At 34.6% G+C, this 25,547-nt stretch overlaps 52 non-coding genes across 52 annotated transcripts; all 52 read left to right on the top strand.

Moving 5' to 3' along the window:
- Window positions 1-37: 37 nt before the first annotated feature.
- Window positions 38-149, top strand: trnal-caa. The gene is made up of 2 exons: window positions 38-75; window positions 104-149. It is a non-coding gene; the product is annotated as a tRNA-Leu (tRNA).
- A 340-nt stretch (window positions 150-489) lies between these two features.
- trnal-caa lies at window positions 490-601 on the top strand. The gene is made up of 2 exons: window positions 490-527; window positions 556-601. It is a non-coding gene; the product is annotated as a tRNA-Leu (tRNA).
- Window positions 602-920: 319 nt separating this feature from the next.
- Window positions 921-1,032, top strand: trnal-caa. The gene is made up of 2 exons: window positions 921-958; window positions 987-1,032. It is a non-coding gene; the product is annotated as a tRNA-Leu (tRNA).
- Window positions 1,033-1,361: 329 nt separating this feature from the next.
- On the top strand, window positions 1,362-1,473 carry trnal-caa. Its single transcript has 2 exons — window positions 1,362-1,399; window positions 1,428-1,473. It is a non-coding gene; the product is annotated as a tRNA-Leu (tRNA).
- A 329-nt stretch (window positions 1,474-1,802) lies between these two features.
- Window positions 1,803-1,914, top strand: trnal-caa. Its single transcript has 2 exons — window positions 1,803-1,840; window positions 1,869-1,914. It is a non-coding gene; the product is annotated as a tRNA-Leu (tRNA).
- Window positions 1,915-2,255: 341 nt separating this feature from the next.
- trnal-caa lies at window positions 2,256-2,367 on the top strand. The gene is made up of 2 exons: window positions 2,256-2,293; window positions 2,322-2,367. It is a non-coding gene; the product is annotated as a tRNA-Leu (tRNA).
- A 349-nt stretch (window positions 2,368-2,716) lies between these two features.
- trnal-caa lies at window positions 2,717-2,828 on the top strand. The gene is made up of 2 exons: window positions 2,717-2,754; window positions 2,783-2,828. It is a non-coding gene; the product is annotated as a tRNA-Leu (tRNA).
- Window positions 2,829-3,157: 329 nt separating this feature from the next.
- On the top strand, window positions 3,158-3,269 carry trnal-caa. Its single transcript has 2 exons — window positions 3,158-3,195; window positions 3,224-3,269. It is a non-coding gene; the product is annotated as a tRNA-Leu (tRNA).
- Window positions 3,270-3,609: 340 nt separating this feature from the next.
- On the top strand, window positions 3,610-3,721 carry trnal-caa. Its single transcript has 2 exons — window positions 3,610-3,647; window positions 3,676-3,721. It is a non-coding gene; the product is annotated as a tRNA-Leu (tRNA).
- Window positions 3,722-4,040: 319 nt separating this feature from the next.
- Window positions 4,041-4,152, top strand: trnal-caa. The gene is made up of 2 exons: window positions 4,041-4,078; window positions 4,107-4,152. It is a non-coding gene; the product is annotated as a tRNA-Leu (tRNA).
- A 329-nt stretch (window positions 4,153-4,481) lies between these two features.
- Window positions 4,482-4,593, top strand: trnal-caa. The gene is made up of 2 exons: window positions 4,482-4,519; window positions 4,548-4,593. It is a non-coding gene; the product is annotated as a tRNA-Leu (tRNA).
- Window positions 4,594-4,922: 329 nt separating this feature from the next.
- Window positions 4,923-5,034, top strand: trnal-caa. Its single transcript has 2 exons — window positions 4,923-4,960; window positions 4,989-5,034. It is a non-coding gene; the product is annotated as a tRNA-Leu (tRNA).
- A 341-nt stretch (window positions 5,035-5,375) lies between these two features.
- trnal-caa lies at window positions 5,376-5,487 on the top strand. Its single transcript has 2 exons — window positions 5,376-5,413; window positions 5,442-5,487. It is a non-coding gene; the product is annotated as a tRNA-Leu (tRNA).
- Window positions 5,488-5,837: 350 nt separating this feature from the next.
- Window positions 5,838-5,949, top strand: trnal-caa. The gene is made up of 2 exons: window positions 5,838-5,875; window positions 5,904-5,949. It is a non-coding gene; the product is annotated as a tRNA-Leu (tRNA).
- Window positions 5,950-6,298: 349 nt separating this feature from the next.
- trnal-caa lies at window positions 6,299-6,410 on the top strand. Its single transcript has 2 exons — window positions 6,299-6,336; window positions 6,365-6,410. It is a non-coding gene; the product is annotated as a tRNA-Leu (tRNA).
- Window positions 6,411-6,739: 329 nt separating this feature from the next.
- trnal-caa lies at window positions 6,740-6,851 on the top strand. The gene is made up of 2 exons: window positions 6,740-6,777; window positions 6,806-6,851. It is a non-coding gene; the product is annotated as a tRNA-Leu (tRNA).
- An 812-nt stretch (window positions 6,852-7,663) lies between these two features.
- Window positions 7,664-7,775, top strand: trnal-caa. The gene is made up of 2 exons: window positions 7,664-7,701; window positions 7,730-7,775. It is a non-coding gene; the product is annotated as a tRNA-Leu (tRNA).
- A 344-nt stretch (window positions 7,776-8,119) lies between these two features.
- Window positions 8,120-8,231, top strand: trnal-caa. Its single transcript has 2 exons — window positions 8,120-8,157; window positions 8,186-8,231. It is a non-coding gene; the product is annotated as a tRNA-Leu (tRNA).
- Window positions 8,232-9,022: 791 nt separating this feature from the next.
- On the top strand, window positions 9,023-9,134 carry trnal-caa. Its single transcript has 2 exons — window positions 9,023-9,060; window positions 9,089-9,134. It is a non-coding gene; the product is annotated as a tRNA-Leu (tRNA).
- A 340-nt stretch (window positions 9,135-9,474) lies between these two features.
- trnal-caa lies at window positions 9,475-9,586 on the top strand. The gene is made up of 2 exons: window positions 9,475-9,512; window positions 9,541-9,586. It is a non-coding gene; the product is annotated as a tRNA-Leu (tRNA).
- A 329-nt stretch (window positions 9,587-9,915) lies between these two features.
- On the top strand, window positions 9,916-10,028 carry trnal-caa. Its single transcript has 2 exons — window positions 9,916-9,953; window positions 9,983-10,028. It is a non-coding gene; the product is annotated as a tRNA-Leu (tRNA).
- A 340-nt stretch (window positions 10,029-10,368) lies between these two features.
- trnal-caa lies at window positions 10,369-10,480 on the top strand. The gene is made up of 2 exons: window positions 10,369-10,406; window positions 10,435-10,480. It is a non-coding gene; the product is annotated as a tRNA-Leu (tRNA).
- A 329-nt stretch (window positions 10,481-10,809) lies between these two features.
- trnal-caa lies at window positions 10,810-10,921 on the top strand. The gene is made up of 2 exons: window positions 10,810-10,847; window positions 10,876-10,921. It is a non-coding gene; the product is annotated as a tRNA-Leu (tRNA).
- A 344-nt stretch (window positions 10,922-11,265) lies between these two features.
- trnal-caa lies at window positions 11,266-11,377 on the top strand. Its single transcript has 2 exons — window positions 11,266-11,303; window positions 11,332-11,377. It is a non-coding gene; the product is annotated as a tRNA-Leu (tRNA).
- Window positions 11,378-11,706: 329 nt separating this feature from the next.
- On the top strand, window positions 11,707-11,818 carry trnal-caa. Its single transcript has 2 exons — window positions 11,707-11,744; window positions 11,773-11,818. It is a non-coding gene; the product is annotated as a tRNA-Leu (tRNA).
- Window positions 11,819-12,168: 350 nt separating this feature from the next.
- Window positions 12,169-12,280, top strand: trnal-caa. The gene is made up of 2 exons: window positions 12,169-12,206; window positions 12,235-12,280. It is a non-coding gene; the product is annotated as a tRNA-Leu (tRNA).
- Window positions 12,281-12,620: 340 nt separating this feature from the next.
- trnal-caa lies at window positions 12,621-12,732 on the top strand. The gene is made up of 2 exons: window positions 12,621-12,658; window positions 12,687-12,732. It is a non-coding gene; the product is annotated as a tRNA-Leu (tRNA).
- Window positions 12,733-13,061: 329 nt separating this feature from the next.
- On the top strand, window positions 13,062-13,174 carry trnal-caa. Its single transcript has 2 exons — window positions 13,062-13,099; window positions 13,129-13,174. It is a non-coding gene; the product is annotated as a tRNA-Leu (tRNA).
- A 340-nt stretch (window positions 13,175-13,514) lies between these two features.
- trnal-caa lies at window positions 13,515-13,626 on the top strand. The gene is made up of 2 exons: window positions 13,515-13,552; window positions 13,581-13,626. It is a non-coding gene; the product is annotated as a tRNA-Leu (tRNA).
- Window positions 13,627-13,955: 329 nt separating this feature from the next.
- trnal-caa lies at window positions 13,956-14,067 on the top strand. Its single transcript has 2 exons — window positions 13,956-13,993; window positions 14,022-14,067. It is a non-coding gene; the product is annotated as a tRNA-Leu (tRNA).
- Window positions 14,068-14,417: 350 nt separating this feature from the next.
- trnal-caa lies at window positions 14,418-14,530 on the top strand. Its single transcript has 2 exons — window positions 14,418-14,455; window positions 14,485-14,530. It is a non-coding gene; the product is annotated as a tRNA-Leu (tRNA).
- Window positions 14,531-14,870: 340 nt separating this feature from the next.
- On the top strand, window positions 14,871-14,982 carry trnal-caa. Its single transcript has 2 exons — window positions 14,871-14,908; window positions 14,937-14,982. It is a non-coding gene; the product is annotated as a tRNA-Leu (tRNA).
- Window positions 14,983-15,311: 329 nt separating this feature from the next.
- trnal-caa lies at window positions 15,312-15,424 on the top strand. The gene is made up of 2 exons: window positions 15,312-15,349; window positions 15,379-15,424. It is a non-coding gene; the product is annotated as a tRNA-Leu (tRNA).
- A 340-nt stretch (window positions 15,425-15,764) lies between these two features.
- trnal-caa lies at window positions 15,765-15,876 on the top strand. The gene is made up of 2 exons: window positions 15,765-15,802; window positions 15,831-15,876. It is a non-coding gene; the product is annotated as a tRNA-Leu (tRNA).
- Window positions 15,877-16,205: 329 nt separating this feature from the next.
- trnal-caa lies at window positions 16,206-16,317 on the top strand. Its single transcript has 2 exons — window positions 16,206-16,243; window positions 16,272-16,317. It is a non-coding gene; the product is annotated as a tRNA-Leu (tRNA).
- Window positions 16,318-16,669: 352 nt separating this feature from the next.
- trnal-caa lies at window positions 16,670-16,781 on the top strand. The gene is made up of 2 exons: window positions 16,670-16,707; window positions 16,736-16,781. It is a non-coding gene; the product is annotated as a tRNA-Leu (tRNA).
- Window positions 16,782-17,110: 329 nt separating this feature from the next.
- trnal-caa lies at window positions 17,111-17,222 on the top strand. Its single transcript has 2 exons — window positions 17,111-17,148; window positions 17,177-17,222. It is a non-coding gene; the product is annotated as a tRNA-Leu (tRNA).
- Window positions 17,223-17,572: 350 nt separating this feature from the next.
- Window positions 17,573-17,684, top strand: trnal-caa. The gene is made up of 2 exons: window positions 17,573-17,610; window positions 17,639-17,684. It is a non-coding gene; the product is annotated as a tRNA-Leu (tRNA).
- Window positions 17,685-18,358: 674 nt separating this feature from the next.
- trnal-caa lies at window positions 18,359-18,470 on the top strand. Its single transcript has 2 exons — window positions 18,359-18,396; window positions 18,425-18,470. It is a non-coding gene; the product is annotated as a tRNA-Leu (tRNA).
- Window positions 18,471-19,251: 781 nt separating this feature from the next.
- Window positions 19,252-19,363, top strand: trnal-caa. Its single transcript has 2 exons — window positions 19,252-19,289; window positions 19,318-19,363. It is a non-coding gene; the product is annotated as a tRNA-Leu (tRNA).
- A 330-nt stretch (window positions 19,364-19,693) lies between these two features.
- On the top strand, window positions 19,694-19,805 carry trnal-caa. Its single transcript has 2 exons — window positions 19,694-19,731; window positions 19,760-19,805. It is a non-coding gene; the product is annotated as a tRNA-Leu (tRNA).
- Window positions 19,806-20,145: 340 nt separating this feature from the next.
- On the top strand, window positions 20,146-20,323 carry trnal-caa. Its single transcript has 2 exons — window positions 20,146-20,183; window positions 20,278-20,323. It is a non-coding gene; the product is annotated as a tRNA-Leu (tRNA).
- Window positions 20,324-20,985: 662 nt separating this feature from the next.
- trnal-caa lies at window positions 20,986-21,097 on the top strand. The gene is made up of 2 exons: window positions 20,986-21,023; window positions 21,052-21,097. It is a non-coding gene; the product is annotated as a tRNA-Leu (tRNA).
- A 329-nt stretch (window positions 21,098-21,426) lies between these two features.
- Window positions 21,427-21,538, top strand: trnal-caa. Its single transcript has 2 exons — window positions 21,427-21,464; window positions 21,493-21,538. It is a non-coding gene; the product is annotated as a tRNA-Leu (tRNA).
- A 436-nt stretch (window positions 21,539-21,974) lies between these two features.
- On the top strand, window positions 21,975-22,086 carry trnal-caa. The gene is made up of 2 exons: window positions 21,975-22,012; window positions 22,041-22,086. It is a non-coding gene; the product is annotated as a tRNA-Leu (tRNA).
- A 340-nt stretch (window positions 22,087-22,426) lies between these two features.
- Window positions 22,427-22,538, top strand: trnal-caa. The gene is made up of 2 exons: window positions 22,427-22,464; window positions 22,493-22,538. It is a non-coding gene; the product is annotated as a tRNA-Leu (tRNA).
- Window positions 22,539-22,867: 329 nt separating this feature from the next.
- trnal-caa lies at window positions 22,868-22,979 on the top strand. Its single transcript has 2 exons — window positions 22,868-22,905; window positions 22,934-22,979. It is a non-coding gene; the product is annotated as a tRNA-Leu (tRNA).
- Window positions 22,980-23,308: 329 nt separating this feature from the next.
- On the top strand, window positions 23,309-23,420 carry trnal-caa. Its single transcript has 2 exons — window positions 23,309-23,346; window positions 23,375-23,420. It is a non-coding gene; the product is annotated as a tRNA-Leu (tRNA).
- A 340-nt stretch (window positions 23,421-23,760) lies between these two features.
- On the top strand, window positions 23,761-23,872 carry trnal-caa. Its single transcript has 2 exons — window positions 23,761-23,798; window positions 23,827-23,872. It is a non-coding gene; the product is annotated as a tRNA-Leu (tRNA).
- A 329-nt stretch (window positions 23,873-24,201) lies between these two features.
- Window positions 24,202-24,313, top strand: trnal-caa. The gene is made up of 2 exons: window positions 24,202-24,239; window positions 24,268-24,313. It is a non-coding gene; the product is annotated as a tRNA-Leu (tRNA).
- Window positions 24,314-24,653: 340 nt separating this feature from the next.
- On the top strand, window positions 24,654-24,765 carry trnal-caa. The gene is made up of 2 exons: window positions 24,654-24,691; window positions 24,720-24,765. It is a non-coding gene; the product is annotated as a tRNA-Leu (tRNA).
- A 568-nt stretch (window positions 24,766-25,333) lies between these two features.
- On the top strand, window positions 25,334-25,445 carry trnal-caa. Its single transcript has 2 exons — window positions 25,334-25,371; window positions 25,400-25,445. It is a non-coding gene; the product is annotated as a tRNA-Leu (tRNA).
- The last annotated feature ends 102 nt before the right edge of the window (window positions 25,446-25,547 follow it).

Raw genomic sequence — 25,547 nt, 5'->3', positions numbered from 1 at the left:
ATCGCGAAAAAAACGTGAATTTAAAGGCTTTGTAGTTGTCAGGATGGCCGAGTGGTCTAAGGCGCCAGACTCAAGGTGAGAATCCTTCCTAGTTGCAGGGGTATTCTGGTCTCCGATTGGAGGCGAGGGTTCAAATCCCTCTTCTGACACACCTTTTGCCTTAAAAAGAGTAGCTCTTTGTCAAAACCGAAAATGGAAACAGGAAAACACATGAACAGTGATTAATAGTTTGATAGATGTCATAGTTTGAGAACAGAAAACACATGAAACGGGAATAATAGTTCAATACATGTCAACATATGCCTAGTTTAGAATTCAATAAGTTACTCAAATTCCATTGAAAAATGTTTTTTACTATATCTTTCAATTGCTTTTAACATTTTTTTGTTTATTTTTCTTTGTATCTTAAGATCTGCATGTAACCATCAGACATATCAGATGTTATGTTACATAATCGCGAAAAAATATGAATTTTAAGGTTTTGTAGTTGTCAGGATTGCCGAGTGGTCTAAGGCGCCAGACTCAAGGTGAGAATCCTTCCTAGTTACAGGGATATTCTGGTCTCCGATTGGAGGCGAGGGTTCAAATCCCTCTTCTGTCACACCTTTTGCCTTAAAAAAGAGTAGCTCTTTGTCAAAACCGAAAATGGAAACAGGAAAACACATGAACAGTGATTAATAGTTTGATAGATGTCGTAGTTTGAGAACAGAAAACACATGAAACGGGAACATATGCCTAGTTTAGAATTCAATAAGTTACTCAAATTCCATTGAAAAATGTTTTTTACTATATCTTTCATTAGCTTTTAACATTTTTTGTTTCTTTTTCTTGTTATCTTAAGATCTGCATGTAACCATCAGACATATCAGATGTTATGATACATAATCGTGAAAAAATATGAATTTTAAGGTTTTGTAGTTGTCAGGATGGCCGAGTGGTCTAAGGCGCCAGACTCAAGGTGAGAATCCTTCCTAGTTACAGGGGTATTCTGGTCTCCGATTGGAGGCGAGGGTTCAAATCCCTCTTCTGACACAGCTTTTGCCTTAAAAAAGAGTAGCTCTTTGTCAAAACTGAAAAATTCTCCAAATGGTGAAAGGAAAACACATGAACAGTGATTAATAGTTTGATAGATGTCGTAGTTTGAGAACAGAAAACACATGAAACGGGAACATATGCCTAGTTTAGAATTCAATAAGTTACTCAAATTCCATTGAAAAATGTTTTTTACTATATCTTTCATTAGCTTTTAACATTTTTTGTTTCTTTTTCTTTGTATCTTAAGATCTGCATGTAACCATCAGACATATCAGATGTTATGTAACATAATCGTGAAAAAATATGAATTTTAAGGTTTTGTAGTTGTCAGGATGGCCGAGTGGTCTAAGGCGCCAGACTCAAGGTGAGAATCCTTTCTAGTTACAGAGGTATTCTGGTCTCCGATTGGAGGCGAGGGTTCAAATCCCTCTTCTGACACAGCTTTTGCCTTAAAAAAGAGTAGCTCTTTGTCAAAACCGAAAAATTCTCCAAATGGTGAAAGGAAAACACATGAACAGTGATTAATAGTTTGATAGATGTCATAGTTTGAGAACAGAAAACACATGAAACGGGAACATATGCCTAGTTTAGAATTCAATAAGTTACTCAAATTCCATTGAAAAATGTTTTTTACTATATCTTTCATTAGCTTTTAACATTTTTTGTTTCTTTTTCTTTGTATCTTAAGATCTGCATGTAACCATCAGACATATCAGATGTTATGTTACATAATCGTGACAAAATATGAATTTTAAGGTTTTGTAGTTGTCAGGATGGCCGAGTGGTCTAAGGCGCCAGACTCAAGGTGAGAATCCTTCCTAGTTACAGGGGTATTCTGGTCTCCGATTGGAGGCGAGGGTTCAAATCCCTCTTCTGACACACCTTTTGCCTTAAAAAAGAGTAGCTCTTTGTCAAAACCGAAAATGGAAACAGGAAAACACATGAACAGTGATTAATAGTTTGATAGATGTCATAGTTTGAGAACAGAAAACACATGAAACGGGAATAATAGTTGTCAACATGTCAACATATGCCTAGTTTAGAATTCAATAAGTTACTCAAATTCCATTGAAAAATGTTTTTTACTATATCTTTCAATTGCTTTTAACATTTTTTTGTTTATTTTTCTTTGTATCTTAAGATCTGCATGTAACCATCAGACATATCAGATGTTATGTTACATAATCGCGAAAAAATATGAATTTTAAGGTTTTGTAGTTGTCAGGATTGCCGAGTGGTCTAAGGCGCCAGACTCAAGGTGAGAATCCTTCCTAGTTACAGGGGTATTCTGGTCTCCGATTGGAGGCGAGGGTTCATATCCCTCTTCTGACACGGCTTTTGCCTTAAAAAAGAGTAGCTCTTTGTCAAAACCGAAAAATTCTCCAAATGGTGAAAGGAAAACACATGAACAGTGATTAATAGTTTGATAGATGTCATAGTTTGAGAACAGAAAACACATGAAACGGGAATAATAGTTCAATACATGTCAACATATGCCTAGTTTAGAATTCAATAAGTTACTCAAATTCCATTGAAAAATGTTTTTTACTATATCTTTCATTAGCTTTTAACATTTTTTGTTTCTTTTTCTTTGTATCTTATTATGTACATGTTTCCATCAGACATATCAGACATTATGTTACAGAATCATAAAAAATATGAATTTTAAGGATTTATAAGTGTCAGGATGACCGAGTGGTCTAAGGCGCCAGACTCAAGGTGAGAATCCTTCCTAGTTACAGGGGTATTCTGGTCTCCGATTGGAGGCGAGGGTTCAAATCCCTCTTCTGACACAGCTTTTGCCTTAAAAAAGAGTAGCTCTTTGTCAAAACCGAAAAATTCTCCAAATGGTGAAAGGAAAACACATGAACAGTGATTAATAGTTTGATAGATGTCATAGTTTGAGAACAGAAAACACATGAAACGGGAACATATGCCTAGTTTAGATTTCAATAAGTTACTCAAATTACATTGAAAAATGTTTTTTACTATATCTTTCATTATCTTTTAACATTTTTTGTTTCTTTTTCTTTGTATCTTAAGATCTGCATGTAACCATCAGACATATCAGATGTTATGTTACATAATCGCGAAAAAACGTGAATTTAAAGGCTTTGTAGTTGTCAGGATGGCCGAGTGGTCTAAGGCGCCAGACTCAAGGTGAGAATCCTTCCTAGTTGCAGGGGTATTCTGGTCTCCGATTGGAGGCGAGGGTTCAAATCCCTCTTCTGACACACCTTTTGCCTTAAAAAGAGTAGCTCTTTGTCAAAACCGAAAATGGAAACAGGAAAACACATGAACAGTGATTAATAGTTTGATAGATGTCATAGTTTGAGAACAGAAAACACATGAAACGGGAATAATAGTTCAATACATGTCAACATATGCCTAGTTTAGAATTCAATAAGTTACTCAAATTCCATTGAAAAATGTTTTTTACTATATCTTTCAATTGCTTTTAACATTTTTTTGTTTATTTTTCTTTGTATCTTAAGATCTGCATGTAACCATCAGACATATCAGATGTTATGTTACATAATCGCGAAAAAATATGAATTTTAAGGTTTTGTAGTTGTCAGGATTGCCGAGTGGTCTAAGGCGCCAGACTCAAGGTGAGAATCCTTCCTAGTTACAGGGATATTCTGGTCTCCGATTGGAGGCGAGGGTTCAAATCCCTCTTCTGTCACACCTTTTGCCTTAAAAAAGAGTAGCTCTTTGTCAAAACCGAAAATGGAAACAGGAAAACACATGAACAGTGATTAATAGTTTGATAGATGTCGTAGTTTGAGAACAGAAAACACATGAAACGGGAACATATGCCTAGTTTAGAATTCAATAAGTTACTCAAATTCCATTGAAAAATGTTTTTTACTATATCTTTCATTAGCTTTTAACATTTTTTGTTTCTTTTTCTTGTTATCTTAAGATCTGCATGTAACCATCAGACATATCAGATGTTATGATACATAATCGTGAAAAAATATGAATTTTAAGGTTTTGTAGTTGTCAGGATGGCCGAGTGGTCTAAGGCGCCAGACTCAAGGTGAGAACCCTTCCTAGTTACAGGGGTATTCTGGTCTCCGATTGGAGGCGAGGGTTCAAATCCCTCTTCTGACACAGCTTTTGCCTTAAAAAAGAGTAGCTCTTTGTCAAAACTGAAAAATTCTCCAAATGGTGAAAGGAAAACACATGAACAGTGATTAATAGTTTGATAGATGTCGTAGTTTGAGAACAGAAAACACATGAAACGGGAACATATGCCTAGTTTAGAATTCAATAAGTTACTCAAATTCCATTGAAAAATGTTTTTTACTATATCTTTCATTAGCTTTTAACATTTTTTGTTTCTTTTTCTTTGTATCTTAAGATCTGCATGTAACCATCAGACATATCAGATGTTATGTAACATAATCGTGAAAAAATATGAATTTTAAGGTTTTGTAGTTGTCAGGATGGCCGAGTGGTCTAAGGCGCCAGACTCAAGGTGAGAATCCTTTCTAGTTACAGAGGTATTCTGGTCTCCGATTGGAGGCGAGGGTTCAAATCCCTCTTCTGACACAGCTTTTGCCTTAAAAAAGAGTAGCTCTTTGTCAAAACCGAAAAATTCTCCAAATGGTGAAAGGAAAACACATGAACAGTGATTAATAGTTTGATAGATGTCATAGTTTGAGAACAGAAAACACATGAAACGGGAACATATGCCTAGTTTAGAATTCAATAAGTTACTCAAATTCCATTGAAAAATGTTTTTTACTATATCTTTCATTAGCTTTTAACATTTTTTGTTTCTTTTTCTTTGTATCTTAAGATCTGCATGTAACCATCAGACATATCAGATGTTATGTTACATAATCGTGACAAAATATGAATTTTAAGGTTTTGTAGTTGTCAGGATGGCCGAGTGGTCTAAGGCGCCAGACTCAAGGTGAGAATCCTTCCTAGTTACAGGGGTATTCTGGTCTCCGATTGGAGGCGAGGGTTCAAATCCCTCTTCTGACACACCTTTTGCCTTAAAAAAGAGTAGCTCTTTGTCAAAACCGAAAATGGAAACAGGAAAACACATGAACAGTGATTAATAGTTTGATAGATGTCATAGTTTGAGAACAGAAAACACATGAAACGGGAATAATAGTTGTCAACATGTCAACATATGCCTAGTTTAGAATTCAATAAGTTACTCAAATTCCATTGAAAAATGTTTTTTACTATATCTTTCAATTGCTTTTAACATTTTTTTGTTTATTTTTCTTTGTATCTTAAGATCTGCATGTAACCATCAGACATATCAGATGTTATGTTACATAATCGCGAAAAAATATGAATTTTAAGGTTTTGTAGTTGTCAGGATTGCCGAGTGGTCTAAGGCGCCAGACTCAAGGTGAGAATCCTTCCTAGTTACAGGGGTATTCTGGTCTCCGATTGGAGGCGAGGGTTCATATCCCTCTTCTGACACGGCTTTTGCCTTAAAAAAGAGTAGCTCTTTGTCAAAACCGAAAACTTCTCCAAATGGTGAAAGGAAAACACATGAACAGTGATTAATAGTTTGATAGATGTCATAGTTTGAGAACAGAAAACACATGAAACGGGAATAATAGTTCAATACATGTCAACATATGCCTAGTTTAGAATTCAATAAGTTACTCAAATTCCATTGAAAAATGTTTTTTACTATATCTTTCATTAGCTTTTAACATTTTTTGTTTCTTTTTCTTTGTATCTTAAGATCTGCATGTAACCATCAGACATATCAGATGTTATGTTACATAATCGTGAAAAAATATGAATTTTAAGGTTTTTTAGTTGTCAGGATGGCCGAGTGGTCTAAGGCGCCAGACTCAAGGTGAGAATCCGTCCTAGTTACAGGGGTATTCTGGTCTCCGATTGGAGGCGAGGGTTCATATCCCTCTTCTGACACGGCTTTTGCCTTAAAAAAGAGTAGCTCTTTGTCAAAACCGAAAAATTCTCCAAATGGTGAAAGGAAAACACATGAACAGTGATTAATAGTTTGATAGATGTCATAGTTTGAGAACAGAAAACACATGAAACGGGAATAATAGTTCAATACATGTCAACATATGCCTAGTTTAGAATTCAATAAGTTACTCAAATTCCATTGAAAAATGTTTTTTACTATATCTTTCATTAGCTTTTAACATTTTTTGTTTCTTTTTCTTTGTATCTTATTATGTACATGTTTCCATCAGACATATCAGACATTATGTTACAGAATCATAAAAAATATGAATTTTAAGGATTTATAAGTGTCAGGATGACCGAGTGGTCTAAGGCGCCAGACTCAAGGTGAGAATCCTTCCTAGTTACAGGGATATTCTGGTCTCCGATTGGAGGCGAGGGTTCAAATCCCTCTTCTGACACAGCTTTTGCCTTAAAAAAGAGTAGCTCTTTGTCAGAACCGAAAAATTCTCCAAATGGTGAAAGGAAAACACATGAACAGTGATTAATAGTTTGATAGATGTCATAGTTTGAGAACAGAAAACACATGAAACGGGAACATATGCCTAGTTTAGAATTCAATAAGTTACTCAAATTCCATTGAAAAATGTTTTTTACTATATCTTTCATTAGCTTTTAACATTTTTTGTTTCTTTTTCTTTGTATCTTAAGATCTGCATGTAACCATCAGACATATCAGATGTTATGTTACATAATCGTGAAAAAATATGAATTTTAAGGTTTTGTAGTTGTCAGGATGGCCGAGTGGTCTAAGGCGCCAGACTCAAGGTGAGAATCCTTCCTAGTTACAGGGTTATTCTGGTCTCCGATTGGAGGCGAGGGTTCAAATCCCTCTTCTGACACACCTTTTGCCTTAAAAAAGAGTAGCTCTTTGTCAAAACCGAAAAATTCTCCAAATGGTGAAAGGAAAACACATGAACAGTGATTAATAGTTTGATAGATGTCATAGTTTGAGAACAGAAAACACATGAAACGGGAATAATAGTTCAATACATGTCAACATATGCCTAGTTTAGAATTCAATAAGTTACTCAAATTCCATTGAAAAATGTTTTTTACTATATCTTTAATTAGCTTTTAACATTTTTTGTTTCTTTTTCTTTGTATCTTATTATCTACATGTTTCTATCAGACATATCAGATGTTATGTTACAGAATCACGAAAAAATACGAATTTTACTCATTTATAAGTGTCAGAATTGCCGAGTGGTCTAAGGCGCCAGACTCAAGGTGAGAATCCTTCCTAGTTACAGGGGTATTCTTGTCTCCGATTGGAGGCGAGGGTTCATATCCCTCTTCTGACACGGCTTTTGCCTTAAAAAAGAGTAGCTCTTTGTCAAAACCGAAAAATTCTCCAAATGGTGAAAGGAAAACACATGAACAGTGATTAATAGTTTGATAGATGTCATAGTTTGAGAACAGAAAACACATGAAACGGGAATAATAGTTCAATACATGTCAACATATGCCTAGTTTAGAATTCAATAAGTTACTCAAATTCCATTGAAAAATGTTTTTTACTATATCTTTCATTAGCTTTTAACATTTTTTGTTTCTTTTTCTTTGTATCTTAAGATCTGCATGTAACCATCAGACATATCAGATGTTATGTTACATAATCGTGAAAAAATATGAATTTTAAGGTTTTTTAGTTGTCAGGATGGCCGAGTGGTCTAAGGCGCCAGACTCAAGGTGAGAATCCGTCCTAGTTACAGGGGTATTCTGGTCTCCGATTGGAGGCGAGGGTTCAAATCCCTCTTCTGACACAGCTTTTGCCTTAAAAAAGAGTAGCTCTTTGTCAAAACCGAAAAATTCTCCAAATGGTGAAAGGAAAACACATGAACAGTGATTAATAGTTTGATAGATGTCATAGTTTGAGAACAGAAAACACATGAAACGGGAATAATAGTTCAATACATGTCAACATATGCCTAGTTTAGAATTCAATAAGTTACTCAAATTCCATTGAAAAATGTTTTTTACTTTTTCTTTCTTTTAACATTTTTTGTTTCTTTTTCTTTGTATCTTAAGATCTGCATGTAACCATCAGACATATCAGATGTTATGTTACATAATCGTGAAAAAATATGAATTTTAAGGTTTTGTAGTTGTCAGGATGGCCGAGTGGTCTAAGGTGCCAGACTCAAGGTGAGAATCCTTCATAGTTACAGGGGTATTCTGGTCTCCGATTGGAGGCGAGGGTTCAAATCCCTCTTCTGACACAGCTTTTGCCTTAAAAAAGAGTAGCTCTTTGTCAAAACCGAAAAATTCTCCAAATGGTGAAAGGAAAACACATGAACAGTGATTAATAGTTTGATAGATGTCATAGTTTGAGAACAGAAAACACATGAAACGGGAACATATGCCTAGTTTAGAATTCAATAAGTTACTCAAATTCCATTGAAAAATGTTTTTTACTATATCTTTCATTAGCTTTTAACATTTTTTGTTTCTTTTTCTTTGTATCTTAAGATCTGCATGTAACCATCAGACATATCAGATGTTATGTTACATAATCGTGAAAAAATATGAATTTTAAGGTTTTGTAGTTGTCAGGATGGCTGAGTGGTCCAAGGCGCCAGACTCTAGGTGAGAATCCGTCCTAGATACAGGGGTATTCTGGTCTCCGATTGGAGGCGAGGGTTCAAATCCCTCTTCTGACACAGCTTTTGCCTTAAAAGAGAGTAGCTCTTTGTCAAAACCGAAAAATTCTCCAAATGGTGAAAGGAAAACACATGAACAGTGATTAATAGTTTGATAGATGTCATAGTTTGAGAACAGAAAACACATGAAACGGGAATAATATTTCAATACATGTCAACATATGCCTAGTTTAGAATTCAATAAGTTACTCAAATTCCTTTGAAAAATGTTTTTTACTATATCTTTCATTAGCTTTTAACATTTTTTGTTTCTTTTTCTTTGTATCTTATTATCTACATGTTTCCATCAGACATATCAGACATTATGTTACAGAATCATTAAAAATTATGAATTTTAAGGTTTTGTAGTTGTCAGGATGGCCGAGTGGTCTACGGCGCCAGACTCAAGGTGAGAATCCTTCGTAGTTACAGGGGTATTCTGGTCTCCGATTGGAGGCGAGGGTTCAAATCCCTCTTCTGACACAGCTTTTGCCTTAAAAAAGAGTAGCTCTTTGTCAAAACCGAAAATGGAAACAGGAAAACACATGAACAGTGATTAATAGTTTGATAGATGTCATAGTTTGAGAACAGAAAACACATGAAACGGGAATAATAGTTCAATACATGTCAACATATGCCTAGTTTAGAATTCAATAAGTTACTCAAATTCCATTGAAAAATGTTTTTTACTATATCTTTCATTAGCTTTTAACATTTTTTGTTTATTTTTCTTTGTATCTTAAGATCTGCATGTAACCATCAGACATATCAGATGTTATGTTACATAATCGAGAAAAAATATGAATTTTAAGGTTTTGTAGTTGTCAGGATGGCCGAGTGGTCTAAGGCGCCAGACTCAAGGTGAGAATCCTTCCTAGTTACAGGGGTATTCTGGTCTCCGATTGGAGGCGAGGGTTCAAATCCCTATTCTGACACAGTTTTTGACTTAAAAAAGAGTAGCTCTTTGTCAGAACCGAAAAATTCTCCAAATGGTGAAAGGAAAACACATGAACAGTGATTAATAGTTTGATAGATGTCATAGTTTGAGAACAGAAAACACATGAAACGGGAACATATGCCTAGTTTAGAATTCAATAAGTTACTCAAATTCCATTGAAAATTGTTTTTTACTATATCTTTCATTAGCTTTTAACATTTTTTGTTTCTTTTTCTTTGTATCTTAAGATCTGCATGTAACCATCAGACATATCAGATGTTATGTTACATAATCGTGAAAAAATATGAATTTTAAGGTTTTGTAGTTGTCAGGATGGCCGAGTGGTCTAAGGCGCCAGACTCAAGGTGAGAATCCTTCCTAGTTTACAGGGGTGTTCTGGTCTCTGATTGGAGGCGAGGGTTCAAATCCCTCTTCTGACACAGCTTTTGCCTTAAAAAAGAGTAGCTCTTTGTCAAAACCGAAAATGGAAACAGGAAAACACATGAACAGTGATTAATAGTTTGATAGATGTCATAGTTTGAGAACAGAAAACACATGAAACGGGAATAATAGTTTAATACATGTCAACATATGCCTAGTTTAGAATTCAATAAGTTACTCAAATTCCATTGAAAAATGTTTTTTACTATATCTTTCATTAGCTTTTAACATTTTTTGTTTCTTTTTCTTTGTATCTTAAGATCTGCATGTAACCATCAGACATATCAGATGTTATGTTACATAATCGTGAAAAAATATGAATTTTAAGGTTTTGTAGTTGTCAGGATGGCCGAGTGGTCTATGGCGCCAGACTCAAGGTGAAAATCCTTTCTAGTTACAGGGGTATTCTGGTCTCCGATTGGAGGCGAGGGTTCAAATCCCTATTCTGACACAGTTTTTGACTTAAAAAAGAGTAGCTCTTTGTCAGAACCGAAAAATTCTCCAAATGGTGAAAGGAAAACACATGAACAGTGATTAATAGTTTGATAGATGTCATAGTTTGAGAACAGAAAACACATGAAACGGGAACATATGCCTAGTTTAGATTTCAATAAGTTACACAAATTCCATTGAAAAATGTTTTTTACTATATCTTTCATTAGCTTTTAACATTTTTTGTTTCTTTTTCTTTGTATCTTAAGATCTGCATGTAACCATCAGACATATCAGATGTTATGTTACATAATCGTTAAAAAATATGAATTTTAAGGTTTTGTAGTTGTCAGGATGGCCGAGTGGTCTAAGGCGCCAGACTCAAGGTGAGAATCCGTCCTAGTTACAGGGGTATTCTGGTCTCCGATTGGAGGCGAGGGTTCAAATCCCTCTTCTGACACAGCTTTTGCCTTAAAAAAGAGTAGCTCTTTGTCAAAACCGAAAAATTCTCCAAATGGTGAAAGGAAAACACATGAACAGTGATTAATAGTTTGATAGATGTCATAGTTTGAGAACAGAAAACACATGAAACGGGAATAATAGTTCAATACATGTCAACATATGCCTAGTTTAGAATTCAATAAGTTACTCAAATTCCATTGAAAAATGTTTTTTACTTTTTCTTTCTTTTAACATTTTTTGTTTCTTTTTCTTTGTATCTTAAGATCTGCATGTAACCATCAGACATATCAGATGTTATGTTACATAATCGTGAAAAAATATGAATTTTAAGGTTTTGTAGTTGTAAGGATGGCCGAGTGGTCTAAGGTGCCAGACTCAAGGTGAGAATCCTTCATAGTTACAGGGGTATTCTGGTCTCCGATTGGAGGCGAGGGTTCAAATCCCTCTTCTGACACAGCTTTTGCCTTAAAAAAGAGTAGCTCTTTGTCAAAACCGAAAAATTCTCCAAATGGTGAAAGGAAAACACATGAACAGTGATTAATAGTTTGATAGATGTCATAGTTTGAGAACAGAAAACACATGAAACGGGAACATATGCCTAGTTTAGAATTCAATAAGTTACTCAAATTCCATTGAAAAATGTTTTTTACTATATCTTTCATTAGCTTTTAACATTTTTTGTTTCTTTTTCTTTGTATCTTAAGATCTGCATGTAACCATCAGACATATCAGATGTTATGTTACATAATCGTGAAAAAATATGAATTTTAAGGTTTTGTAGTTGTCAGGATGGCTGAGTGGTCTAAGGCGCCAGACTCAAGGTGAGAATCCGTCCTAGATACAGGGGTATTCTGGTCTCCGATTGGAGGCGAGGGTTCAAATCCCTCTTCTGACACAGCTTTTGCCTTAAAAAAGAGTAGCTCTTTGTCAAAACCGAAAAATTCTCCAAATGGTGAAAGGAAAACACATGAACAGTGATTAATAGTTTGATAGATGTCATAGTTTGAGAACAGAAAACACATGAAACGGGAATAATATTTCAATACATGTCAACATATGCCTAGTTTAGAATTCAATAAGTTACTCAAATTCCTTTGAAAAATGTTTTTTACTATATCTTTCATTAGCTTTTAACATTTTTTGTTTCTTTTTCTTTGTATCTTATTATCTACATGTTTCCATCAGACATATCAGACATTATGTTACAGAATCATTAAAAATTATGAATTTTAAGGTTTTGTAGTTGTCAGGATGGCCGAGTGGTCTACGGCGCCAGACTCAAGGTGAGAATCCTTCGTAGTTACAGGGGTATTCTGGTCTCCGATTGGAGGCGAGGGTTCAAATCCCTCTTCTGACACAGCTTTTGCCTTAAAAAAGAGTAGCTCTTTGTCAAAACCGAAAATGGAAACAGGAAAACACATGAACAGTGATTAATAGTTTGATAGATGTCATAGTTTGAGAACAGAAAACACATGAAACGGGAATAATAGTTCAATACATGTCAACATATGTCTAGTTTAGAATTCAATAAGTTACTCAAATTCCATTGAAAAATGTTTTTTACTATATCTTTCATTAGCTTTTAACATTTTTTGTTTATTTTTCTTTGTATCTTAAGATCTGCATGTAACCATCAGACATATCAGATGTTATGTTACATAATCGAGAAAAAATATGAATTTTAAGGTTTTGTAGTTGTCAGGATGGCCGAGTGGTCTAAGGCGCCAGACTCAAGGTGAGAATCCTTCCTAGTTACAGGGGTATTCTGGTCTCCGATTGGAGGCGAGGGTTCAAATCCCTATTCTGACACAGTTTTTGACTTAAAAAAGAGTAGCTCTTTGTCAGAACCGAAAAATTCTCCAAATGGTGAAAGGAAAACACATGAACAGTGATTAATAGTTTGATAGATGTCATAGTTTGAGAACAGAAAACACATGAAACGGGAACATATGCCTAGTTTAGAATTCAATAAGTTACTCAAATTCCATTGAAAATTGTTTTTTACTATATCTTTCATTAGCTTTTAACATTTTTTGTTTCTTTTTCTTTGTATCTTAAGATCTGCATGTAACCATCAGACATATCAGATGTTATGTTACATAATCGTGAAAAAATATGAATTTTAAGGTTTTTTAGTTGTCAGGATGGCCGAGTGGTCTAAGGCGCCAGACTCAAGGTGAGAATCCTTCCTAGTTTACAGGGGTGTTCTGGTCTCTGATTGGAGGCGAGGGTTCAAATCCCTCTTCTGACACACCTTTTGCCTTAAAAAAGAGTAGCTCATTGTCAAAACCGAAAATGGAAACAGGAAAACACATGAACAGTGATTAATAGTTTGATAGATGTCATAGTTTGAGAACAGAAAACACATGAAACGGGAATAATAGTTCAATACATGTCAACATATGCCTAGTTTAGAATTCAATAAGTTACTCAAATTCCATTGAAAAATGTTTTTTACTATATCTTTCATTAGCTTTTAACATTTTTTGTTTCTTTTTCTTTGTATCTTAAGATCTGCATGTAACCATCAGACATATCAGATGTTATGTTACATAATCGTGAAAAAATATGAATTTTAAGGTTTTGTAGTTGTCAGGATGGCCGAGTGGTCTATGGCGCCAGACTCAAGGTGAAAATCCTTTCTAGTTACAGGGGTATTCTGGTCTCCGATTGGAGGCGAGGGTTCAAATCCCTATTCTGACACAGTTTTTGACTTAAAAAAGAGTAGCTCTTTGTCAGAACCGAAAAATTCTCCAAATGGTGAAAGGAAAACACATGAACAGTGATTAATAGTTTGATAGATGTCATAGTTTGAGAACAGAAAACACATGAAACGGGAACATATGCCTAGTTTAGATTTCAATAAGTTACTCAAATTCCATTGAAAAATGTTTTTTACTATATCTTTCATTAGCTTTTAACATTTTTTGTTTCTTTTTCTTTGTATCTTAAGATCTGCATGTAACCATCAGACATATCAGATGTTATGTTACATAATCGTTAAAAAATATGAATTTTAAGGTTTTGTAGTTGTCAGGATGGCCGAGTGGTCTAAGGCGCCAGACTCAAGGTGAGAATCCGTCCTAGTTACAGGGGTATTCTGGTCTCCGATTGGAGGCGAGGGTTCAAATCCCTCTTCTGACACAGCTTTTGCCTTAAAAAAGAGTAGCTCTTTGTCAAAACCGAAAAATTCTCCAAATGGTGAAAGGAAAACACATGAACAGTGATTAATAGTTTGATAGATGTCATAGTTTGAGAACAGAAAACACATGAAACGGGAATAATATTTCAATACATGTCAACATATGCCTAGTTTAGAATTCAATAAGTTACTCAAATTCCTTTGAAAAATGTTTTTTACTATATCTTTCATTAGCTTTTAACATTTTTTGTTTCTTTTTCTTTGTATCTTATTATCTACATGTTTCCATCAGACATATCAGACATTATGTTACAGAATCATTAAAAATTATGAATTTTAAGGTTTTGTAGTTGTCAGGATGGCCGAGTGGTCTACGGCGCCAGACTCAAGGTGAGAATCCTTCCTAGTTTACAGGGGTGTTCTGGTCTCCGATTGGAGGCGAGGGTTCAAATCCCTCTTCTGACACAGCTTTTGCCTTAAAAAAGAGTAGCTCTTTGTCAAAACCGAAAATGGAAACAGGAAAACACATGAACAGTGATTAATAGTTTGATAGATGTCATAGTTTGAGAACAGAAAACACATGAAACGGGAATAATAGTTCAATACATGTCAACATATGTCTAGTTTAGAATTCAATAAGTTACTCAAATTCCATTGAAAAATGTTTTTTACTATATCTTTCATTAGCTTTTAACATTTTTTGTTTATTTTTCTTTGTATCTTAAGATCTGCATGTAACCATCAGACATATCAGATGTTATGTTACATAATCGAGAAAAAATATGAATTTTAAGGTTTTGTAGTTGTCAGGATGGCCGAGTGGTCTAAGGCGCCAGACTCAAGGTGAGAATCCTTCCTAGTTACAGGGGTATTCTGGTCTCCGATTGGAGGCGAGGGTTCAAATCCCTATTCTGACACAGTTTTTGACTTAAAAAAGAGTAGCTCTTTGTCAGAACCGAAAAATTCTCCAAATGGTGAAAGGAAAACACATGAACAGTGATTAATAGTTTGATAGATGTCATAGTTTGAGAACAGAAAACACATGAAACGGGAACATATGCCTAGTTTAGAATTCAATAAGTTACTCAAATTCCATTGAAAATTGTTTTTTACTATATCTTTCATTAGCTTTTAACATTTTTTGTTTCTTTTTCTTTGTATCTTAAGATCTGCATGTAACCATCAGACATATCAGATGTTATGTTACATAATCGTGAAAAAATATGAATTTTAAGGTTTTTTAGTTGTCAGGATGGCCGAGTGGTCTAAGGCGCCAGACTCAAGGTGAGAATCCTTCCTAGTTTACAGGGGTGTTCTGGTCTCTGATTGGAGGCGAGGGTTCAAATCCCTCTTCTGACACACCTTTTGCCTTAAAAAAGAGTAGCTCATTGTCAAAACCGAAAATGGAAACAGGAAAACACATGAACAGTGATTAATAGTTTGATAGATGTCATAGTTTGAGAACAGAAAACACATGAAACGGGAATAATAGTTCAATACATGTCAACATATGCCTAGTTTAGAATTCAATAAGTTACTCAAATTCCATTGAAAAATGTTTTTTACTATATCTTTCATTAGCTTTTAACATTTTTTGTTTCTTTTTCTTTGTATCTTAAGATCTGCATGTAACCATCAGACATATCAGATGTTATGTTACATAATCGTGAAAAAATATGAATTTTAAGGTTTTGTAGTTGTCAGGATGGCCGAGTGGTCTATGGCGCCAGACTCAAGGTGAAAATCCTTTCTAGTTACAGGGGTATTCTGGTCTCCGATTGGAGGCGAGGGTTCAAATCCCTATTCTGACACAGTTTTTGACTTAAAAAAGAGTAGCTCTTTGTCAGAACCGAAAAATTCTCCAAATGGTGAAAGGAAAACACATGAACAGTGATTAATAGTTTGATAGATGTCATAGTTTGAGAACAGAAAACACATGAAACGGGAACATATGCCTAGTTTAGATTTCAATAAGTTACTCAAATTCCATTGAAAAATGTTTTTTACTATATCTTTCATTAGCTTTTAACATTTTTTGTTTCTTTTTCTTTGTATCTTAAGATCTGCATGTAACCATCAGACATATCAGATGTTATGTTACATAATCGTTAAAAAATATGAATTTTAAGGTTTTGTAGTTGTCAGGATGGCCGAGTGGTCTAAGGCGCCAGACTCAAGGTGAGAATCCGTCCTAGTTACAGGGGTATTCTGGTCTCCGATTGGAGGCGAGGGTTCAAATCCCTCTTCTGACACAGCTTTTGCCTTAAAAAAGAGTAGCTCTTTGTCAAAACCGAAAAATTCTCCAAATGGTGAAAGGAAAACACATGAACAGTGATTAATAGTTTGATAGATGTCATAGTTTGAGAACAGAAAACACATGAAACGGGAATAATAGTTCAATACATGTCAACATATGCCTAGTTTAGAATTCAATAAGTTACTCAAATTCCTTTGAAAAATGTTTTTTACTATATCTTTAATTAGCTTTTAACATTTTTTGTTTATTTTTCTTTGTATCTTATTATCTACATGTTTCCATCAGACATATCAGACATTATGTTACAGAATCATTTAAAAATATACGAATTTTATGCATTTGTAAGTGTCAGGATGGCCGAGTGGTCTAAGGCGCCAGACTCAAGGTGAGAATCCTTCCTAGTTACAGGGGTATTCTGGTCTCCGATTGGAGGCGAGGGTTCAAATCCCTCTTCTGACAAAGCTTTTGCCTTAAAAAAGAGTAGCTCTTTGTCAAAACTGAAAAATTATCCAAATGGTGAAAGGAAAACACATGAACAGTGATTAATAGTTTGATAGATGTCATAGTTTGAGAACAGAAAACACATGAAACGGGAACATATGCCTAGTTTAGATTTCAATAAGTTACTCAAATTCCATTGAAAAATGTTTTTTACTATATCTTTCATTAGCTTTTAACATTTTTTGTTTCTTTTTCTTTGTATATTATTATCTACATGTTTCCATCAGACATATCAGACATTATGTTACAGAATCATGAAAAAATATGAATTTTAAGGATTTATAAGTGTCTGGATGGCCGAGTGGTCTAAGGCGCCAGACTCAAGGTGAGAATCCTTCCTAGTTACAGGGGTATTCTGGTCTCCGATTGGAGGCGAGGGTTCAAATCCCTCTTCTGACACAGCTTTTGCCTTAAAAAAGAGTAGCTCTTTGTCAAAACTGAAAAATTCTCCAAATGGTGAAAGGAAAACACATGAACAGTGATTAATAGTTTGATAGATGTCATAGTTTGAGAACAGAAAACACATGAAACAGGAATAATAGTTCAATACATGTCAACATATGCCTAGTTTAGAATTCAATAAGTTACTCAAATTCCATTGAAAAATGTTTTTTACTATATCTTTCATTAGCTTTTAACATTTTTTGTTTATTTTTCTTTGTATCTTAAGATCTGCATGTAACCATCAGACATATCAGATGTTATGTTACATAATCGAGAAAAAATATGAATTTTAAGGTTTTGTAGTTGTCAGGATGGCCGAGTGGTCTAAGGCGCCAGACTCAAGGTGAGAATCCTTCCTAGTTACAGGGGTATTCTGGTCTCCGATTGGAGGCGAGGGTTCAAATCCCTCTTCTGACACACCTTTTGCCTTAAAAAAGAGTAGCTCTTTGTCAAAACCGAAAAATTCTCCAAATGGTGAAAGGAAAACACATGAACAGTGATTAATAGTTTGATAGATGTCATAGTTTGAGAACAGAAAACACATGAAACGGGAACATATGCCTAGTTTAGATTTCAATAAGTTACTCAAATTACATTGAAAAATGTTTTTTACTATATCTTTCATTAGCTTTTAACATTTTTTGTTTCTTTTTCTTTGTATCTTAAGATCTGCATGTAACGGGTATTCTGGGGTATTCTGGGGTATTCTGGTCTCCGATTGGAGGCGAGGGTTCAAATCCCTCTTCTGACACAGCATTTTGCCTTAAAAAAGAGTAGCTCTTTGTCAAAACCGAAAATGGAAACAGGAAAACACATGAACAGTGATTAATAGTTTGATAGATGTCATAGTTTGAGAACAGAAAACACATGAAACGGGAATAATAGTTCAATACATGTCAACATATGCCTAGTTTAGAATTCAATAAGTTACTCAAATTCCATTGAAAATGTTTCTTAGTATATCTTTCGTTAGCTTTTAACATTTTTTGTTTCTTTTTCTTTGTATCTTAAGATCTGCATGTAACCATCAGACATATCAGATGTTATGTTACATAATCGCGAAAAAACGTGAATTTAAAGGCTTTGTAGTTGTCAGGATGGCCGAGTGGTCTAAGGCACCAGACTCAAGGTGAGAATCCTTCCTAGTTACAGGGGTATTCTGGTCTCCGATTGGAGGCGAGGGTTCAAATCCCTCTTCTGACACACCTTTTGCCTTAAAAAAGAGTAGCTCTTTGTCAAAACCGAAAATGGAAACAGGAAAACACATGAACAGTGATTAATAGTTTGATAGATGTCATAGTTTGAGAACAGAAAACACATGAAACGGGAATAATAGTTCAATACATGTCAACATATGCCTAGTTTAGAATTCAATAAGTTACTCAAATTCCATTGAAAAATGTTTTTTACTATATCTTTCATTAGCTTTTAACATTTTTTGTTTCTTTTTCTTTGTATCTTAAGATCTGCATGTAACCATCAGACATATCAGATGTTATGTGACATAATCGTGAAAAAATATGCATTTTAAGGTTTTGTAGTTGTCAGGATGGCCGAGTGGTCTAAGGCGCCAGACTCTAGGTGAGAATCCTTCCTAGTTACAGGGGTATTCTGGTCTCCGATTGGAGGCGAGGGTTCAAATCCCTCTTCTGACACAGCTTTTGCCTTAAAAAAGAGTAGCTCTTTGTCAAAACCGAAAAATTCTCCAAATGGTGAAATGAAAACACATGAACAGTGATTAATAGTTTGATAGATGTCATAGTTTGAGAACAGAAAACACATGAAACGGGAACATATGCCTAGTTTAGAATTCAATAAGTTACTCAAATTCCATTGAAAAATGTTTTTTACTATATCTTTCATTAGCTTTTAACATTTTTTGTTTCTTTTTCTTGGTATCTTATTATCTACATGTTTCCATCAGACATATCAGACATTATGTTACAGAATCATGAAAAAATATGAATTTTAAGTATTTATAAGTGTCAGGATGGCCGAGTGGTCTAAGGCGCCAGACTCAAGGTGAGAATCCTTCGTAGTTACAGGGGTATTCTGGTCTCCGATTGTAGGCGAGGGTTCAAATCCCTCTTCTGACAACCCTTTTGCCTTAAAAAAGAGTAGATCTTTGTCAAAACTGAAAAATTCTCCAAATGGTGAAAGGAAAACACATGAACAGTGATTAATAGTTTGATAGATGTCATAGTTTGAGAACAGAAAACACATGAAACGGGAACATATGCCTAGTTTAGAATTCAATAAGTTACTCAAATTCCATTGAAAAATGTTTTTTACTATATCTTTCAATTGCTTTTAACATTTTTTTGTTTATTTTTCTTTGTATCTTAAGATCTGCATGTAACCATCAGACATATCAGATGTTATGTTACATAATCGCGAAAAAATATGAATTTTAAGGTTTTGTAGTTGTCAGGATTGCCGAGTGGTCTAAGGCGCCAGACTCAAGGTGAGAATCCTTCCTAGTTACAGGGATATTCTGGTCTCCGATTGGAGGCGAGGGTTCAAATCCCTCTTCTGTCACACCTTTTGCCTTAAAAAAGAGTAGCTCTTTGTCAAAACCGAAAATGGAAACAGGAAAACACATGAACAGTGATTAATAGTTTGATAGATGTCATAGTTTGAGAACAGAAAACACATGAAACGGGAATAATAGTTCAATACATGTCAACATATGCCTAGTTTAGATTTCAATAAGTTACTCAAATTCCATTGAAAAATGTTTTTTACTATATCTTTAATGAGCTTTTAACATTTTTTGTTTCTTTTTCTTTGTATCTTATTATCTACTTGTTTCCATCAGACATATCAGACATTATGTTACAGAATCATGAAAAAATATGAATTTTACACATTTATAAGTGTCAGGATGGCCGAGTGGTCTAAGGCGCCAGACTCAAGGTGAGAATCCTTCCTAGTTACAGGGGTATTCTGGTCTCCGATTGGAGGCGAGGGTTCAAATCCCTCTTCTGAATCCTTCCTAGTTACAGGGGTATTCTGGTCTCCGATTGGAGGCAAGGGTTCAAATCCCTCTTCTGACACACCTTTTGCCTTAAATAATCAAAAAAGGAAGGAAAACACATGAACAGTGATTAATAGTTTGATAGATGTCATAGTTTGAGAACAGAAAACACATGAAACGGGAACATATGCCTAGTTTAGAATTCAATAAGTTACTCAAATTCCATTGAAAAATGTTTTTTACTATATCTTTCATTAGCTTTTAACATTTTTTGTTTCTTTTTCCTTGTATCTTAAGATCTGCATGTAACCATCAGACATATCAGATGTTATGTTACATAATCGTGACAAAATATGAATTTTAAGGTTTTGTAGTTGTCAGGATTGCCGAGTGGTCTGACACACTTTTTGCCTTAAAAAAGAGTAGCTCTTTGTCAAAACCGAAAATGGAAACAGGAAAACACATGAACAGTTATTAATAGTTTGATAGATGTCATAGTTTGAGAACAGAAAACACATGAAACGGGAATAATAGTTCAATACATGTCAACATATGCCTAGTTTAGAATTCAATAAGTTACTCAAATTCCATTGAAAAATGTTTTTTACTATATCTTTCATTAGCTTTTAACATTTTTTGTTTCTTTTTCATTGTATATTATTATCTACATGTTTCTATCAGACATATCAGACATTATGTTACAGAATCATGAAAAAATATGGATTTTAAGGATTTATAAGTGTCAGGATGGCCGAGTGGTCTAAGGCGCCAGACTCAAGGTGAGAATCCTTCCTAGTTACAGGGGTATTCTGGTCTCCGATTGGAGGCGAGGGTTCAAATCCCTCTTCTGACACAGCTTTTGACTTAAAAAAGAGTAGCTCTTTGTCAAAACCGAAAAATTCTCCAAATGGTGAAAGGAAAACACATGAACAGTGATTAATAGTTTGATAGATGTCATAGTTTGAGAACAGAAAACACATGAAACGGGAACATATGCCTAGTTTAGAATTCAATAAGTTACTCAAATTCCATTGAAAAATGTTTTTTACTATATCTTTCATTAGCTTTTAACATTTTTTGTTTATTTTTCTTTGTATCTTAAGATCTGCATGTAACCATCAGACATATTAGATGTTATGTTACATAATCGTGACAAAATATGAATTTTAAGGTTTTGTAGTTGTCAGGATTGCCGAGTGGTCTAAGGCGCCAGACTCAAGGTGAGAATCCTTCCTAGTTAGAGGGATATTCTGGTCTCCGATTGGAGGCGAGGGTTCAAATCCCTCTTCTGTCACACCTTTTGCCTTAAAAAAGAGTAGCTCTTTGTCAAAACCGAAAATGGAAACAGGAAAACACATGAACAGTGATTAATAGTTTGATAGATGTCATAGTTTGAGAACAGAAAACACATGAAACGGGAATAATAGTTCAATACATGTCAACATATGCCTAGTTTAGATTTCAATAAGTTACTCAAACAGTGATTAATAGTTTGATAGATGTCATAGTTTGAGAACAGAAAACACATGAAACGGGAACATATGCCTAGTTTAGAATTCAATAAGTTACTCAAATTCCATTGAAAAATGTTTTTTACTATATCTTTCATTAGCTTTTAACATTTTTTGTTTCTTTTTCCTTGTATCTTAAGATCTGCATGTAACCATCAGACATATCAGATGTTATGTTACATAATAGTGAAAAAATATGAATTTTAAGGTTTTGTAGTTGTCAGGATGGCCGAGTGGTCTAAGGCGCCAGACTCAAGGTGAGAATCCTTCCTAGTTACAGGGGTATTCTGGTCTCCGATTGGAGGCGAGGGTTCAAATCCCTCTTCTGACACACTTTTTGCCTTAAAAAAGAGTAGCTCTTTGTCAAAACCGAAAATGGAAACAGGAAAACACATGAACAGTGATTAATAGTTTGATAGATGTCATAGTTTGAGAACAGAAAACACATGAAACGGGAATAATAGTTCAATACATGTCAACATATGCCTAGTTTAGAATTCAATAAGTTACTCAAATTCCATTGAAAAATGTTTTTTACTATATCTTTCATTAGCTTTTAACATTTTTTGTTTCTTTTTCATTGTATATTATTATCTACATGTTTCTATCAGACATATCAGACATTATGTTACAGAATCATGAAAAAATATGAATTTTAAGGATTTATAAGTGTCAGGATGGCCGAGTGGTCTAAGGCGCCAGACTCAAGGTGAGAATCCTTCCTAGTTACAGGGGTATTCTGGTCTCCGATTGGAGGCGAGGGTTCAAATCCCTCTTCTGACACAGCTTTTGCCTTAAAAAAGAGTAGCTCTTTGTCAAAACCGAAAAATTCTCCAAATGGTGAAAGGAAAACACATGAACAGTGATTAATAGTTTGATAGATGTCATAGTTTGAGAACAGAAAACACATGAAACGGGAACATATGCCTAGTTTAGAATTCAATAAGTTACTCAAATTCCATTGAAAAATGTTTTTTACTATATCTTTCATTAGCTTTTAACATTTTTTGTTTCTTTTTCTTTGTATCTTAAGATCTGCATGTAACCATCAGACATATTAGATGTTATGTTACATAATCGTGACAAAATATGAATTTTAAGGTTTTGTAGTTGTCAGGATGGCCGAGTGGTCTAAGGCGCCAGACTCAAGGTGAGAATCCTTCCTAGTTACAGGGGTATTCTGTTCTCCGATTGGAGGCGAGGGTTCAAATCCCTCTTCTGACACAGCTTTTGCCTTAAAAAAGAGTAGCTCTTTGTCAAAACCGAAAAATTCTCCAAATGGTGAAAGGAAAACACATGAACAGTGATTAATAGTTTGATAGATGTCATAGTTTGAGAACAGAAAACACATGAAACGGGAACATATGCCTAGTTTAGAATTCAATAAGTTACTCAAATTCCATTGAAAACTGTTTTTTACTATATCTTTCATTAGCTTTTAACATTTTTTGTTTATTTTTCTTTGTATCTTAAGATCTGCATGTAACCATCAGACATATTAGATGTTATGTTACATAATCGTGACAAAATATGAATTTTAAGGTTTTGTAGTTGTCAGGATGGCCGAGTGGTCTAAGGCGCCAGACTCAAGGTGAGAATCCTTCCTAGTTACAGGGGTATTCTGGTCTCCGATTGGAGGAGAGGGTTCAAATCCCTCTTCTGACACACCTTTTGCCTTAAAAAAGAGTAGCTCTTTGTCAAAACCGAAAATGGAAACAGGAAAACACATGAACAGTGATTAATAGTTTGATAGATGTCATAGTTTGAGAACAGAAAACACATGAAACGGGAATAATAGTTCAATACATGTCAACATATGCCTAGTTTAGAATTCAATAAGTTACTCAAATTCCATTGAAAAATGTTTTTTACTGTATCTTTCATTAGCTTTTAACATTTTTTGTTTCTTTTTCTTTGTATATTATTATCTACATGTTTCTATCAGACATATCAGACATTATGTTACAGAATCATGAAAAAATATGAATTTTAAGGATTTATAAGTGTCAGGATGGCCGAGTGGTCTAAGGCGCCAGACTCAAGGTGAGAATCCTTCCTAGTTACAGGGGTATTCTGGTCTCCGATTGGAGGCGAGGGTTCAAATCCCTCTTCTGACACAGCTTTTGCCTTAAAAAAGAGTAGCTCTTTGTCAAAACCGAAAAATTCTCCAAATGGTGAAAGGAAAACACATGAACAGTGATTAATAGTTTGATAGATGTCATAGTTTGAGAACAGAAAACACATGAAACGGGAACATATGCCTAGTTTAGAATTCAATAAGTTACTCAAATTCCATTGAAAAATGTTTTTTACTATATCTTTCATTAGCTTTTAACATTTTTTGTTTATTTTTCTTTGTATCTTAAGATCTGCATGTAACCATCAGACATATTAGATGTTATGTTACATAATCGTGACAAAATATGAATTTTAAGGTTTTGTAGTTGTCAGGATTGCCGAGTGGTCTAAGGCGCCAGACTCAAGGTGAGAATCCTTCCTAGTTACAGGGATATTCTGGTCTCCGATTGGAGGCGAGGGTTCAAATCCCTCTTCTGTCACACCTTTTGCCTTAAAAAAGAGTAGCTCTTTGTCAAAACCGAAAATGGAAACAGGAAAACACATGAACAGTGATTAATAGTTTGATAGATGTCATAGTTTGAGAACAGAAAACACATGAAACGGGAATAATAGTTCAATACATGTCAACATATGCCTAGTTTAGATTTCAATAAGTTACTCAAATTCCATTGAAAAATGTTTTTTACTATATCTTTAATGAGCTTTTAACATTTTTTGTTTATTTTTCTTTGTATCTTATTATCTACTTGTTTCCATCAGACATATCAGACATTATGTTACAGAATCATGAAAAAATATGAATTTTACACATTTATAAGTGTCAGGATGGCCGAGTGGTCTAAGGCGCCAGACTCAAGGTGAGAATCCTTCCTAGTTACAGGGGTATTCTGGTCTCCGATTGGAGGCGAGGGTTCAAATCCCTCTTCTGAATCCTTCCTAGTTACAGGGGTATTCTGGTCTCCGATTGGAGGCGAGGGTTCAAATCCCTCTTCTGAATCCTTCCTAGTTAGAGGGATATTCTGGTCTCCGATTGGAGGCGAGGGTTCAAATCCCTCTTCTGTCACACCTTTTGCCTTAAAAAAGAGTAGCTCTTTGTCAAAACCGAAAATGGAAACAGGAAAACACATGAACAGTGATTAATAGTTTGATAGATGTCATAGTTTGAGAACAGAAAACACATGAAACGGGAATAATAGTTCAATACATGTCAACATATGCCTAGTTTAGATTTCAATAAGTTACTCAAACAGTGATTAATAGTTTGATAGATGTCATAGTTTGAGAACAGAAAACACATGAAACGGGAACATATGCCTAGTTTAGAATTCAATAAGTTACTCAAATTCCATTGAAAAATGTTTTTTACTATATCTTTCATTAGCTTTTAACATTTTTTGTTTCTTTTTCCTTGTATCTTAAGATCTGCATGTAACCATCAGACATATCAGATGTTATGTTACATAATAGTGAAAAAATATGAATTTTAAGGTTTTGTAGTTGTCAGGATGGCCGAGTGGTCTAAGGCGCCAGACTCAAGGTGAGAATCCTTCCTAGTTACAGGGGTATTCTGGTCTCCGATTGGAGGCGAGGGTTCAAATCCCTCTTCTGACACACTTTTTGCCTTAAAAAAGAGTAGCTCTTTGTCAAAACCGAAAATGGAAACAGGAAAACACATGAACAGTGATTAATAGTTTGATAGATGTCATAGTTTGA

This window comes from Oncorhynchus mykiss, unplaced genomic scaffold (genome assembly GCF_013265735.2).
Source record: "Oncorhynchus mykiss isolate Arlee unplaced genomic scaffold, USDA_OmykA_1.1 un_scaffold_320, whole genome shotgun sequence".
Taxonomy (NCBI): Eukaryota; Metazoa; Chordata; class Actinopteri; order Salmoniformes; family Salmonidae; genus Oncorhynchus; species Oncorhynchus mykiss.
This window is presented reverse-complemented; position numbering and strand designations above follow the sequence as displayed.